At 39.6% G+C, this 14,441-nt stretch overlaps 1 pseudogene; it reads right to left on the minus strand.

Moving 5' to 3' along the window:
• Window positions 1–13,792: 13,792 nt before the first annotated feature.
• LOC125924975 (cytochrome c oxidase subunit 5B, mitochondrial-like) lies at window positions 13,793–14,182 on the minus strand (annotated as a pseudogene).
• Window positions 14,183–14,441: the final 259 nt, after the last annotated feature.

Consider the following 14,441-nt stretch of genomic DNA (forward strand, 5'->3'; position numbering starts at 1 on the left):
TCCACTCTCTCCTGGCCTGTAGAGTTTCTGCCAAGAAATCTAGCAATAGCTTAATGGGAGTTCCTTCGTAAGTTTCTTTCTTTTGCCCCCAGCTGCCTTTAAGATTTTTTCTTGTCACTGATTTTTAAGTTTCATTATAATGTGTCTTTTTACCTTGAGATACTAGGGTGATCTATTTGCTTCATGGACTTGTCTGTCCAAGTCCCTCTCCAGGTTTGGAAAATTTTCAAATGCTATTTCTTTAAATAAACTTTCTGCCCCCTTCTCTCTCTCTCTCTCTCTCTCTCTCTCTCTCTCTCTCCTCTCTCTCTCTTCTCCTTCTGGTATATCAATTATTGTATTTGCCTTTCTGATCAAATCTTATAGCTTTCGTAAGGGCTTCTTCACTTCTTTAAGTCTAAAATTTCTATCTTCTTCTGAATTATTTCTCTATTCCTATCCTCCAAGTCATTTTCTCTTTCCTTAATTTGTTCTGCCCTTTTACTGATGCTCTGTAGTACATTCCTTGTCTCCTTCACTGCAATCTTCAGCTTCAGAATTTCTTTGGTTCCATTTGTCATCTCATTCTCTTCAGTAAAGAACTTTTCTGTTCATTAATTATATCCTGAGTTCATTGAATTGCCTTTCTGAGTCTTCTTGTAGCTTGTTGAATTTTTTCCTAATAGCTATTTTGAATTTTTTATCACTTGGATCACAATATTCCATGCCCTAGAGTTTGGTTGCTAAAGAATTATTTTCTTTTTGTGATACTGTATTCCCTTGGTTTTCCATAGTGTTTGACAACATGTGCTTCTACTTTTGCATTTGAAGTAGCAGATACTTTTCCTTTAGCCTCTACTACAAAGCTGTAATCATCAAGACAGCATGGTATTGGCACAAAAACAGACACAGAGACCAATGGAATAGAATAGAAACCCCAGAATTAGACCCACAAAACTATGGCCAACTAATCTTTGACAAAGCAGGAAAGAATATCCAATGGAAAAAAGACAGTCTCTTTAATAAATGGTTCTGGGAGAACTGGACAGCAACAGGCAGAAGAATGAAACTAGACCACTTTCTTACACCATTCACAAAAATAAACTCAAAATGGATGAAGGACCTGAATGTGAGAGAGGAAACCATCAAAACCCTAGAGGAGAAAACAGGAAAAAACCTCCCTGACCTCAGCTGCAACAATGTCTTACTGGACACATCCCTAAAGGCAAGGGAATTAAAAGCAAAAATGAACTATTGGGACCTCATGAAGATAAAAAGCTTCTGCACTGCAAAGGAAACAATCAACAAAACTAAAAGGCAACCAACGGAATGGGAAAAGATATTTGCAAATGACATATCGGACAAAGGGCTAGTATCCAAAATCTATAAAGAGCTCACCAAACTCCACACCCGAAAAACAAATAATCCAGTGAAGAAATGGGCAGAAAACATGAATAGACACTTCTCTAAAGAAGACATCCAGATGGCCAACAGGCACATGAAAAGAGGCTCAACGTCGCTCCTCATCAGGGAAATACAAATCAAAACCACACTCAGATACCACCTCACGCCAGTCACAGTGGCTAAAATGAACAAATCAGGAGACTCTAGATGCTGGCGAGGATGTGGAGAAACGGGAACACTCTTGCACTGTTGGTGGGAATGCAAACTGGTGCAGTCCCTCTGGAAAACAGTGTGGAGGTTCCTCAAAAAATTAAAAATAGATCTACCCTATGAGCCAGCAGTAGCACTGCTAGGAATTTACCCAAGGGAGTGCTGATGCATAGAGGCACTTGTACCCCAATGTTTATAGCAGCACTCTCAACAATAGCCAAATTATGGAAAGAGCTTAAATGTCCATCAACTGATGAATGGATAAAGAAATTGTGGTTTATGTATACAATAGAATACTACTTGGCCATGAGAAAGAATGAAATCTGGCCTTTTGTAGCAATGCGGGTGGAACTGGAGAGTGTTATGCTAAGTGAAATAAGTCAGGCAGAGAAAGACAGATACCATATGTTTTCACTCTTATGTGGATCCTGAGAAACTTAACGGAAGACCATGGGGGAGGGGACGGAAAAAAAAAAAAGAGAGGGAGGGAGCCAAACCATAAGAGACTCTTAAAAACTGAGAATAAACTGAGGGTTCATGAGGAGTGGGAGGGAGGGGAAAGTGGGTGATGGGCATTGAGGAGGGCACCTGTTGGGATGAGCACTGGGTGTTGTATGGAAACCAATTTGACAATAAATTTCATATAAAAAAAAAAGAATTTATGTGTACTTTGTTCCTTAGAGTTCAACAGGCTGGCAATTAGAAAACTTTCTTTTGTATTCCAGAAGGTGGCACTATCGCTCAAGTTTGTGGTTTCTCCTAAGGGAGCTGGCTCTCCCAGATGAATTTAGAGGCCTACACAAGGAGCTGGCAATAGAGTGGGGCAGGGCTGGGGGGAGGGGGGGGTTGAAGGTGTGGACCTAGCAGCAACTCTGGCTTTGGGAGACGCCCATGGGCCCAATAGGGGATCCTCCAGTAGAGCACTCCCAAAGGTCCATGGGTGGACCTCCTGCTGAAATCTCATACAAACAGTAGGAAATGATTTCCTCTGAGGCCCTTTGATATTCTGTCTGCCTTCTCCTCTTTCCTCTCCCTTTCTGCAGTCAGATGTCCCTCCTCAGGAATTCAGGTGCTGTTGGAGACACACAGGTCCCTCCAGCTGCAACCTGTACAACTGGCTAGCCACGGAGTCATTCACCACTCTCACTTTCCACCTCCCCTCCTGGAGAGATCACTTCTTTTTTTTTTTTTTTAGTTTATTTATTTATTTTTAGAGGGGGGGAGGGGCAGAGAGAGGGGGAGAAAGACAATCCCAAGCAGGCTCCACACTGTCAGCACAGAGCCCAACTTGGAGCTCAATCTCAAGAACCATAAGATCATGACCTGAGCTGAAATTCAGTCAGATAGTTAATAACTGGGTCACCCAGGCGCCCCTGGACAAGTAAGTCCAGCACCTGGCAGTGCTACTCTGAGGAGGGGAGCCAGCCCAGTGAGCTCTTCCATCTCCTCTGCCTCAAAACTCACCTCTATCCTGCTCTGACGCCAGATTCCCTTGTTAGGCAGTCTGGACCTCACAGCTGTCTAGAGGCCATGGGTATCTGCCCACTTTTATACTCTCTAGGCTCCCTTTTCCCCCATAGCAGCAACTGGGGGTAGGGCAGGCTCACCAGCTCCCTGGGATCCAAGGCCCCCACGGAGCCCTATCTGCCTGCTTTCAGATGCGTAGGTGAGAAAGACACCCAGATACCCTGGTATACTCTGCAGAGGCACTGTTTCCTTGGGGATGTCCAATTCATTGTACTTCAAAGGAGAGAGACCAAAGAAATGCCCCACACTGCCATGATGCTGATGTCATTCCTCTAGTCTCTCACTTTCAACCTATGTGTGTCCTTAAATCTAAAACGAATCTCTTGTATAGTATAGTTGGACCATGGTTTTTTAATCCATTCTGCCAATCTTTCCTTTTTGGTTGAAGAGTTTAGTCCACTTAAATTTAAAGTAGTTATTTATTTAAAAAAAAAAAAAAAGACTTACTTCTGTCATTTTACTATTTTTTCTATATGTCTCATATCATTTTTTGTCCCCTACTTCCTCCATTTTTGCCTTCTGTTTAGTTGATTTTTTGTAGTGATATGTTTCAATCTTTTCTCACTTCCTTTTGTGTATATTTTATACATATTTTGTTTGCAGTTACCATAGGGATTACATATAATATCCTAAAGTTATGACAATCAAATTTGAATTCACATCAATTTTTTTAATGTTTATTTATTTATTTTTTGAGAGAGAGTGTGAGTAGGGGAGGGGCAAAGAGAGGGAGAGAGAGAATCCCAAGCAGGCTCTGCACTGTCAGCACAGAGCCCCATATGGAGCTCATTCTCACAAACAGCGAGATCATAAACTGAACCCAAATCAAGAGTCAGACGCTCAACCGACTGAGCCACCCAGATGCCCCAGAATTCATATCAATTTAATGTCAATCACATACAAAAACTCTACTCCTATAAAGTTTCACATTATTGGTGTCACAAAATGCATCTTTACACATTGTGTGCACAATTAACACAGATTATTAATTATTTTATGTTGTCTTTAAATCTCGTAGAAAATAAAAGGTGGAGTTGTAATTTACAATTACAATAATATTTATTATTCAGATCTGCCATGTATCTACCTACAGCAGAGACCTTTATATCTTCATGTGACCATTGACCAGCAAGCATACTTGCATTTCAAACTGAGTGGCTCCTTTTAGCATTTCTTGTAGGCCTGGCCTAGTTGCAGTAATGCGCCCCAGCTCTTGTTTATCTGGAATATCTTAATTTCTCTCTCATTTCTGAAGTATAGTTTTATCACATATGAGAATTCTTGGTCGACAGTTTTTAACACTCTAAATATATCATCCCATTGCCCCTGACCTCCAAAGTTTCTGCTGAGAAATAGACTGCTAATTTTATGCAGGACACATTATACATGATGACTCAGGGTTTTTTTGCACTGCTTTCAATACTCTCTTTTTGTCCTTGCATTTCAGACAGTCTGGTTATAATGTGCCTCTGTGTGGGTCTCTGAATTTCTATTACTTAGAATTATTGAGCTTCTTTTATTTGTAGATTCATGTATTTCATTACATTTGGGGAGTTTGACCATGATTTCTTCAAATAATCTGTCTTTTTCTCACTCTCTTTTTTGAGACTCCCATAATGCCAACATTAGTCAGCTTGATGGTACCTTAGATTCTATTCACTTTATTTTTTTTCTCTTCCTCATACTCAATAATTTCAGTGTCTTATCTTCAAGTTCACTGATTCTTCTGCCTGCTAAAATCTCCTGTTGAACTCCTCTAGCGAATTTTTTTTAATTTTTTTTTGATGTTTTATTTATTTTTTGAGAGAGAGAGCTTGAGCGAGGGAGGGGCAGAGAGAGGAGGACAGAGGGTCTGAAGCAGGTCTCGTGCTGACAGGCTGACAGCAGTAAGCTCAATGCGGGGCTTAAACCCACGAACTGTGAGATCAAGACCTGAGCCAAAGTTGGATGCTCAACCAACTGAGCCACCCAGGCATCCCAGTTATAGTATTTTTTTACCTCCAGTATTTCTGTTTGGTTCTTTTTATAATTCTCTTTTTATAAATTCCCTTTGTTAATATTCTCATTTTGTTCATACATAATTTTCCTGATTTCTTTCAATCATTTGCTCATGTTTTCCCTTACGTCTTTGAGACACTTAAGACAGTTGTCTTAAAGTCTTTGTCCAGTAAGTCTAATTTTGGCTTCTTCACAGTTTCTGTCCATTTCTTTGAATATGACATGTTTTCCTGTTTCTTTGTATGCCTTGTGATTTGTTTCTTGAAAATTGAGTCTTTGAATATAACAATGTAGTATCTCTGGATATTAGATTGTCCTCCTCCAAGAGTTATTTGTTTGTGATTGTTAAAAACTATATTAGCCCATTAGTTTTGAGACTTTTCCAAACTATTGTAGCAAAGAGCAGTCCTTGTCCCATGTGATCATTGAAGTCTCTGTCCTTTTAGCTGTGCTCAGCTAGTGTTGTGACAAAGACTTCCTTGAATGTCAAGAGCTCTCTCAGTCTTTGACAGTTGGTTCTGTCATGGGGAACCTCTTCAACACTTAGGCTCCTTTGAGCATAAGAATTGGCCCAAGTTGGGGTGCCTGGGTGGCTCAGTTAGTTAAGCGTCTGACTCTTGATTTCAGCTAAAGCCATGATCTCATGGTTTGTGGGATTAAGACCCCCATCAGGTTCTTTGCTGACAGCCCTGCTTGAGAGTCTCTCTCTCTCTCCCTTTCTCTCTGTCCCTCCTCTGCTCGCTCTCTCTCTCTTTCTCTTTCTCAAAATAAATAAATAAACATTTTTTAAAGATTAACCCAAGATGAAAGTTTAAAGTCTTTTTGTGTCTTTTCTGAGTCTGTGTCTTGCCTAGGCATGCATTTGAATTTCTAGTTTTCCTTGTATACACAGCTCTTTTTAAATGCCTTAATTTCTAGAGTGTCACTCTAGCCTCTCCTCCATGCCTTAAATTATGTATTGTATGTCTCCTCCTTGCCCCCATAATCTCTTGCCCTTAGAGTAAACCTGTGCATCTGTAGTCACCTTTTCATTATTAGGAGCACTGCCCACAGTTGTTCTCCTGAGTTCTGAGTTAGGCAAAACAGAGATGAGCACCTTGCATTAGTCTTTTGAGTATCCCCCAAATAGTTTAGAAAAGACATACACAATAATTTGCTAATAAAGTCTGCTCTGTTCCCTCCAGTTTAAGGGAAGGAACTGGGAACTGGGCTGCTGCTGCTTCAAAACCAAGACTGCCACCATGCTGGGAAGGCTGTGTGTAGGAGTAGGTAAGAATGTCAAAAATTTGGAATATGGCTTTTTCTTGATTGGGGTTTGCCTGGTGGCTGTAAAAGTGGCTAAATTCCAGGGCTCTGGCAAAGTTGGTTGAGAGAGTTTTCGTTTGTTTCAATATTTCTATGGGGGAATAAGAGTTTGGAGCTTCCTTGCTCACCATTTTGTTAATATCAGTCCCTCTCCCAATTCTTTTTAAATTGTACTGCTTTCATTCACATTTCTTAAACTTCTAGTGCAGTGATCTTTTGAAACTAAGTATAGAAATTTACCAATTTATTTATATTATTTTAGTTTATTGGATTTTCATCACTCTAGCTTTTAGATATCATCCAACATGTTTTATATCCACACCAGCTTCCTGTCATCCACAATCCAATAAAACCTTTCATTGTTCTTCACTTCTCTATTTAAAGTTTTAAAAGATGGGGCACCTGGGTGGCTCAGTTAAGCATCCTACTTCGACTCAGGTCATGATCTCGGGGTTCGTGAGTTTGAGCCTCATGTTGGGCTCTGCACTGACAGCTCAGAGCCTGGACCCTGCTTCAAAGTCTGTGTCTCCCTCTCTCTCTGCCCCTCCCCCACTCACACTCTGTCTCTCTAAAAATAAAGGTTAAAAATAAAATAAATAAAATGAAATGAAATGAAAAGAATAGCATAATCAGGGTACCTCAGTGGCTCGGTCAGTTGAGCAACTGACTCTTGATTTTGGTTCAGGTCATGGTCTCGCAATCATAGGAATGAGCACTGTGTTCGGCTCTGTGCTGAGCACAGAACCTGCTTAAGATTCATTCTCTCCCTCTTTCTGTGCCTTCCCTGCTCACATGCTCTTGCTCTCTTAATTAATCAATCAATCACAGTGTTCTCCCGTCTCCCTCCATCCTCTTAATGTTCTCACCAGCATTTATCCAAGGATCAAAACCCTGTATTATAGCTACTTGGCTTTTAATAAATCATAAATTAAAGTTCCCAAGCCGTGAAATCTCCCCAGAGAGTGCATTTGACAGATGTCTTGCAGATGCTAGAAGTTTTAAAAGTCAAAGAAAATAATTACTGATGGCTTTTTAAGTGACATACACTCATTCATTCCCCAAATTCTTTACGAGGAAGAATTTTGGTTCCCATTTAATGTTTTAAGTGGAATTTTATTTGTGGCAGTGAAAACCAGGAGATGGTTTATCAGAAAAAGCAAAGGCTTTCAAATAAAACAGACCAATATTCAAATATTGATGTTACCACTTACAAATTAAGCAAATTACTCAACTTCTATTAAACTCTGTTTTCTCATCTGAGAAAAATGGAGAAAATAACAACTGCCTTGCAGGGATACCATGAACATTAAATAAAAGAGCACATATCAAATCCTAATACTGAGTAAAAAGTTCCCTTCGTTAGAAAAAAAAAAAAAAAGAATATAACCTAGACTATCAACCTTTTCCCCAAAGCTACTAATTCTAACTAATGTATTAAAGAGGTTGGTTTATAGTGCTTTCTCATTTCCATATGCTGTAACATCACATAAATGTGATGATGCGATATATCAGGCAGTTGTAGGGTGAATGTCTAGGGTATTTTTGGAAGATGGATGGGGAAACCCACCAGGAGGACATTTGCATGAGGGGTAAAGAAGTTTCCTAAGAAAGATTTCTTCATAAGGGAAGAGGGAATCAATAACTAAAGACGTGGCCCAATTTTAATGAGTACAAGTCAGAGGGTAAGGGTTTCTTTGAGTGTAGTAAAATGATATACCCTACTCAGGTTGTCCTCCACCCAGCTCCCTGACTCTTAGGGAGAGAGGAATGAAATAAAAGGCAAATAGAAATAAGAACTATTTCACTTGATGACACCAAGGGCCCAGGTCAACTCTATTTTATACTTGAGTTTTAACAAATGAAATGCAAGTTAAGGAGAGAAATTCTGCCCCACTTTGTCACAATATAAGCCTGGCAGCTTAGGAACTAGACCTGAACAAGAGGGGCACCTGCACTGGATCCTGCTTATCACAAACACCAAACAATAAACTATAAAAGAACGCAATGCCCAAAGGCACACCTTTCCCCTATCTGGTGCCTTTCTGGAGAGCATGACCCCTTCATGATGTGGCTCCAAGGCGTAGGCACACTTTTCTCCATCTCCTGCCCATCACCCTCCACACCAAAGGTGGCTGTGTCCAAATGCTATGAAGATTTTTGGATTGTACTACTACCCACAGCTGGGTCCAGCACTGCCTTTGCACGCAGGGGGGAAATTAATAAGGAGAATGCTTAGGTATGATAAAGAACGTATATTGAAAAGTTCACTTTTCAATCGTTCATTAGCATAAACACAACTTATTCTTGAATAGCAATCTCAATTCCCAGGGGCACTCCATATTGCTGACAGTCCATTGCTCTTGCTTTTCTTCTTGTACGCATTCACGGTTCCTATGGGATCCACACATCAGCACAGTATTCACCATAGTTACTGAGAAACCACATGGTGACTGAGAAATATTTTGCAATATTAAACAATTTATATTACTCTTAAACCTATACGTGTTGGTCTAGACATAAAGCACAATGCTAATTCTTTACATTGGCAACTACGTGGACACTGAGTTGTTTCATGTTTATAAAATGTGTGAATATAATGAAAGTTAGATAAGATTTTTAAGTTAAATTTAAAGTTTAGCTTTATTTCAATAATTTTGGTTTGAAATTGGGTATTCATTTTTTCTGAAATTTGCATTTTATACCCTAACTTAAATTTTTCATATTTTGAAAGAAAACTAATTTTTCAAAAACATGAAAGTACTGTTAGTTTTTAAGAATTCACATTTGTTTTTATTTATATTTTTATAAAAAGATTTCCATTTTATAATTTAGATCATTACTGTCAGTTGAACACAAACTACGTAAAAATCTTTATTACAACTATACAATTAGTGATTTTGCTAAGTTAAACAAGAAAAAATAAATTTTATGTGATGAGTACATATTAATTGTGTATATTTTATTTTATTATCTATTAAGACATCTACACAACACCCAGATGTGTGGAATAATAATTAAATACATCTTTGTATATTTTGCTTCCAGTTATATAAAAATTGTGGCTTTACATATATTTTTATTTTGTCATTATGAAGACATTTATGAAGATAGAATGATAGGATATGTATATTTGTTAACTGTTTATTAGATTTATAACTTTAAAGATTACACATGTCATATGTGAGCTACGATTGTTACAGCAGCCTGCATGCAGGAACCCAGAGACTCCTAAACCCCAAGACATCAGGGCTCACACAGCTCTGACAGTGACAGGAGAAATTTCTCCGAAAGCCAGGGCAGAAAATTGGAAAATCGCAGCCATCAGCTAGCTCAGAGAGTTGTACCCTAGTGCACGGGAGACAACCTCTAAGGATTCCCAAAAACAGCTGGGAGAAATAATGATAAACTAGAGTGTGTCAATTGTGTGTGGAAATATACACAAGAAAATATTCTTGAGCTTCTCTGTGACTTATTTCTACCCAAAGACCATTTAGTCTGAAAAATCTTGATCTAGATAAAGACACAGAAAAGTCCATCTCCTACCCCAAACTTCCAGAATAATGTGCTTTGCAAACATTTAGACATATCTTACTTCTGCTGTAATAAGCAACCTAGTATTCAGAGAACCACAGAAAGAAACCCACTAAAACACCAACTCAGCTGAGCCACACAAACTACAAGAAAGGAAGCTATAAACATAAGCCAGAAAAGGCAAAAAAAAATTACTAAAGCTCTTGGGGTCCTGGCAGTATATGCAACCAAATTACCTGTATCAACACATCATCTTCATCATCTGGAAGGTGATTGGTCATTCCAAATACAAAGCAAACTCAGAGTAAACCCCTGAAAATTGTTTATGTAAGACCCAATAGCTGTGAGGGATAACAAAACAATCTGTTACAGGATGCCCAAGTAAAATCCAATGGTATCCAAAGCAAGACATCCTGTGGGTAGTGGACTGGCAAACATTCTCACCACAGCAAGGGATCTGTTGCTTTGATGGCAGCTCACAGGACAAAGGCAAAGCCAGGAAGGAAAGAGAGCACAGGGCTGTCTCCCTGAGTTCTTCTGCAGCTTGCTTTTTAGGAGCCTACAGCTTTTGAAGGCCATGCCGTCACTCCACATTACTAATCACTGAAAATTCAGTCCCTAGTTGTCCTTCATCTCTTTTTGCTTTGCACACATTGATTTGATTTGTTTGGAGGAAAGTGTTCTAGATGACCTACGGTGACCAGGAAATATTGTGTGAAGTACAAAATGTTCTCCAGGAATCCATTTTTTTGTGAACAAGATGTTAAGTGCCGCTAAAATTGTCAGTAGACAAAAGTGAGAAGAGTGCATGTTGTGGCATCCACAGTTCTCTCCTTCCTACAGACAGAAGATGCCCTCAAAATTCTGACTGCTTCATTTTTTCCAGGGCATGGAAAACATTGGCAACTGCAAATAATTTGGTGATTGTAATTTTATGGACAAGTGTTTTATCTTCACATCTGGGTGTTTAGTTTTCCTAATGAATTCAGAAAGTTGCCTCTTTATGACTTTTCTGACTTTGGAGCTAAGAATTTTTGTTTTGTTTTGTTTTGTTTTGTTTTGTTTTAATGTTTTAAGTCAACTCCACACCCAGTGAAGAGCTCAGTGTGGAGCTTGAACTCACAACCCTGAGATCAAGACCTGAGCTGAGATCAGGAGTTGGATGCTTAACCAACTGAGCCCCCCAGGTGCCCCATATGATTTTTAAACAAATCCTTGAAGCCTAGCAACCATAGAGACCATTCACAGAGTACTTTCATAGGATATTAGCTAAAATCTTAAGCTTAAAAGGGTGCTAAATTAATATGCAGAAATATGTAACAAGAAAGAAGGGAGAGAAGGATGAAAGGATGAAGGGAGGGACTGGAGAGAGTATAATCTGGGAGAAAGCAAATATTTCACAGGAATAAAAATTCTGCTAATTGGAGTATAAAGTTACAGATGACAGAATCTGGCAGGTTTGGAGGTTTTCTTCCTAACCATTTGGAATAACAAAAGACTTGAGGAGGATAGAGACACAGTGGCAACAAAAAGTGGAGGAAAATGAAGCCACCATAATTCTTACAAACATTATTATTGTTGAGACCAGGATTTGATCAGTTTTTTTTGTAAAGAGCTGTACTGTAAATATGTGAGGCTTAAAGGCCATTCAGTCTCTGCTACAACTGCTCACAGAGAAAGCACCATAGATGGAACATAAACAAATAAGTATGTCTGTGTACCAATAAAACTTTGATTTATAGACACTGAAATTATAATTTAATATAACTTTCATGTATCACAAAATGGTTTTCTTCTTTCATTTTTTTAAACATCAAAAAATGTTAGAATCATCAAATTGTAGAATCAATTAGGAATTGACATAGCCTGAAGGCCACACAAAAACAGGAAGTAGTGGCCAGATTTGGCCCAGAGGCTGTGGAAAGTAAGGTCATTTATGAGACAGGACAGAACCTAACCACCCATTGTGTGGGAAAGAGGAAGAGGTGGGAATTTGGCTAGAGCAGTAACTAGATATGTCCCCCATAGCAAGAGTTTTGGCATGTTGGAGAGCTGATTGGGGAGCTGGGATCTAGCCAGGCCAATGTCAGCAGGTAAGAACCATCTTTGCTGAACAGAGGGTAGGAGGTCTCCATGCAGTGGCAATATTTCTAGTAGGGCAGGTGTTAATAAGAAAAGCCATCGGTTTGACATGGGAGCTCTGAGACATAAGGACTATAGACCTAGGGGTACACAGTGTGGGCAGGTGGAGGAGCTGACAAGGTGATCAGGGTGCAGTCCAGTGGGCTGGGCATCACAGAAGATTCCAGTCCCTGTGGGGAAAAAAAAAAGTGTCACTCAGTATTCAGGGAAGCAACTCTGTCATCAGGCAGGCTCAGAGGCATGCCTCACCTAGTACCCCATCCTAGTGATCTCTGAACAGGGCTTAAGGCCACAAGACAAACCCTGTTCCCACACTGTGGCAGGTATAATGCTCCTTCTATTCTGCCAGGCATTTCCAGATCAAATCAAATACTAGATGAGACCGAGCATAAAATTGAGAAGGACAATGAAAAGCATAGACTGACAAGTATAATTTGAGAGTGGATTCCAATATATAACAACAATTCATAGAATCACTTATAAGAAAGACAGTTAGTTACCTTCAAGGATACTGGCCTCATACTAGCTTTCTGGACCCTTGGGCAACTTGAAGCTTTAAGCCTCTTAAGTATTGAGATAAACCATGCAAGCTGTTGGTTATAAGATCTCAAATCTGACAAGTCACTGCATCCTAACAATATCCAGGAAGTACTCCACTCTCAAAGGAGGTATCTTCAGACTCCATTTTGCCTGGACATTCCCAAAAGCCACTAGAAGAGCAAGATGGGAGGGACCTAGAAACTTTAAACTTCTGCATGGATCTTCAGGTCCCTAAATGTGATGGAGGTAACATTAAAACAAGCCCTGTAAATGTCAGAGCCCAGGGTGACTTGGAGTCTTATCTAGACCTCAAAGATAGAAACTATTAGCCTCAAATAACTAACAGAATATTCTAATACACAATTTACTGAGCATACTGCCAATTGATTCATCAGCTTGAGTTTCCCTCAGTTTGGAGGGGAAAATATTGAGCCATGTAAACACCATTTTAGCAGACACAAGTTGCTGGTCAACCCTAAGATACAGTTTTTACAGAATAAAGAGTTGCAGACATTTATTAATTTATTAAGAACAAAACAGTCAAAACAAATGAAGATGGAGAATTGGTACAATAGCAAATTACAGAAAAGTGAACAAGTATAATGTCAGAAGTAAGTAGAAACAAAGAAAACTGGAGATCTAGCAGAGGAATTGTATCCAGAAGAAGGTGTTTCTTTAAGTAATAAAGTTCAAAATGATAAGATAAAGGCCAAAAGAAAGAACATCCAAAATGGAAGATTTTTAAAATAGTAGTGCCAACTTAGAAATCTAAACCAACTCTGGAAAAATAAAACTGTTTTGTTGAATAACAAAAAACTTTATTCCCCAAAATTAAAACTAAAATTACCTTATGATCCAGTGATTCCTACTTGGGTATAAATCCAAAAGAACTCAAAACAGTATCTCAAGGAGATATTTGCATACCCATGTTCATCACGGCATTGCTCACCGCTTCCAAGAGATGGTGGAAGCAACCCAAATGTCCTTTTACAGATTGATAAGGAAAATGTGGTGTGTGCGTGCAATATTATTCAGCCTTAAAAAGGAAGGAAATTCTCACTTTTTTTTTTAATGGGAGAAGGAACTAATGCGATAGCTAGTCTTTACTGGAAAGAAGAAACTTTACAGAACATTTTGAGTAAGTTAGAGCAGAAGGTCAGTGGGCCAACTGGTGGGGCACCAGCTTGTAATGGGTTCCACAGTGAGGGCATGACTGGGACTTGCCTTTGTGCAGCCAAAACCAGATGACTGCACTACTGTCCTCTTCACAGATGCGGTCCATCGCTCACTTGTTGGTAATAGATGGGACTAAATTAGGGTCTTCCTTGGTGCCTGAAGCTGCCATTGGGCCTAGTATATTATATGGGTCCAGTCCCTTCCATGCAGCCATCATGACCTCCCTCTCTGGCCCAGTCATCTGCTGGTCTTCAGTAGGAACCCCACCTCCAGATGCCATGGAGTGCACTGCGGCAACTTCATTGGGACCACAGGCCCTAAGGGCTTGCACAGCCAGTGCTCCAACTCCACAAAGTAAACTTGAAGCCATGATGTCCACTACAAACAGTGACACTTCCCAAAATTCTCACTTTTGGTACAACGTGAGGAAACCTTGAAGACTTTATGCTAAGTGAAATAAACCAGACACAAAAGGACAATTACTGTATGATTCCATTTATATGAGGTATCTAAAGTTGCTAATTCAGGGGCGCCTACATGGCTCTATCCGTTAAGCATCCGACTTCGGTTCAGGTCACGATCTGGCAGTTCGTGGGTTTGAGCCTCCCATCGGGCTCTGCGCTGACAGC

This window comes from Panthera uncia, chromosome F2, assembly GCF_023721935.1.
Source record: "Panthera uncia isolate 11264 chromosome F2, Puncia_PCG_1.0, whole genome shotgun sequence".
Lineage (NCBI taxonomy): Eukaryota > Metazoa > Chordata > Mammalia > Carnivora > Felidae > Panthera > Panthera uncia.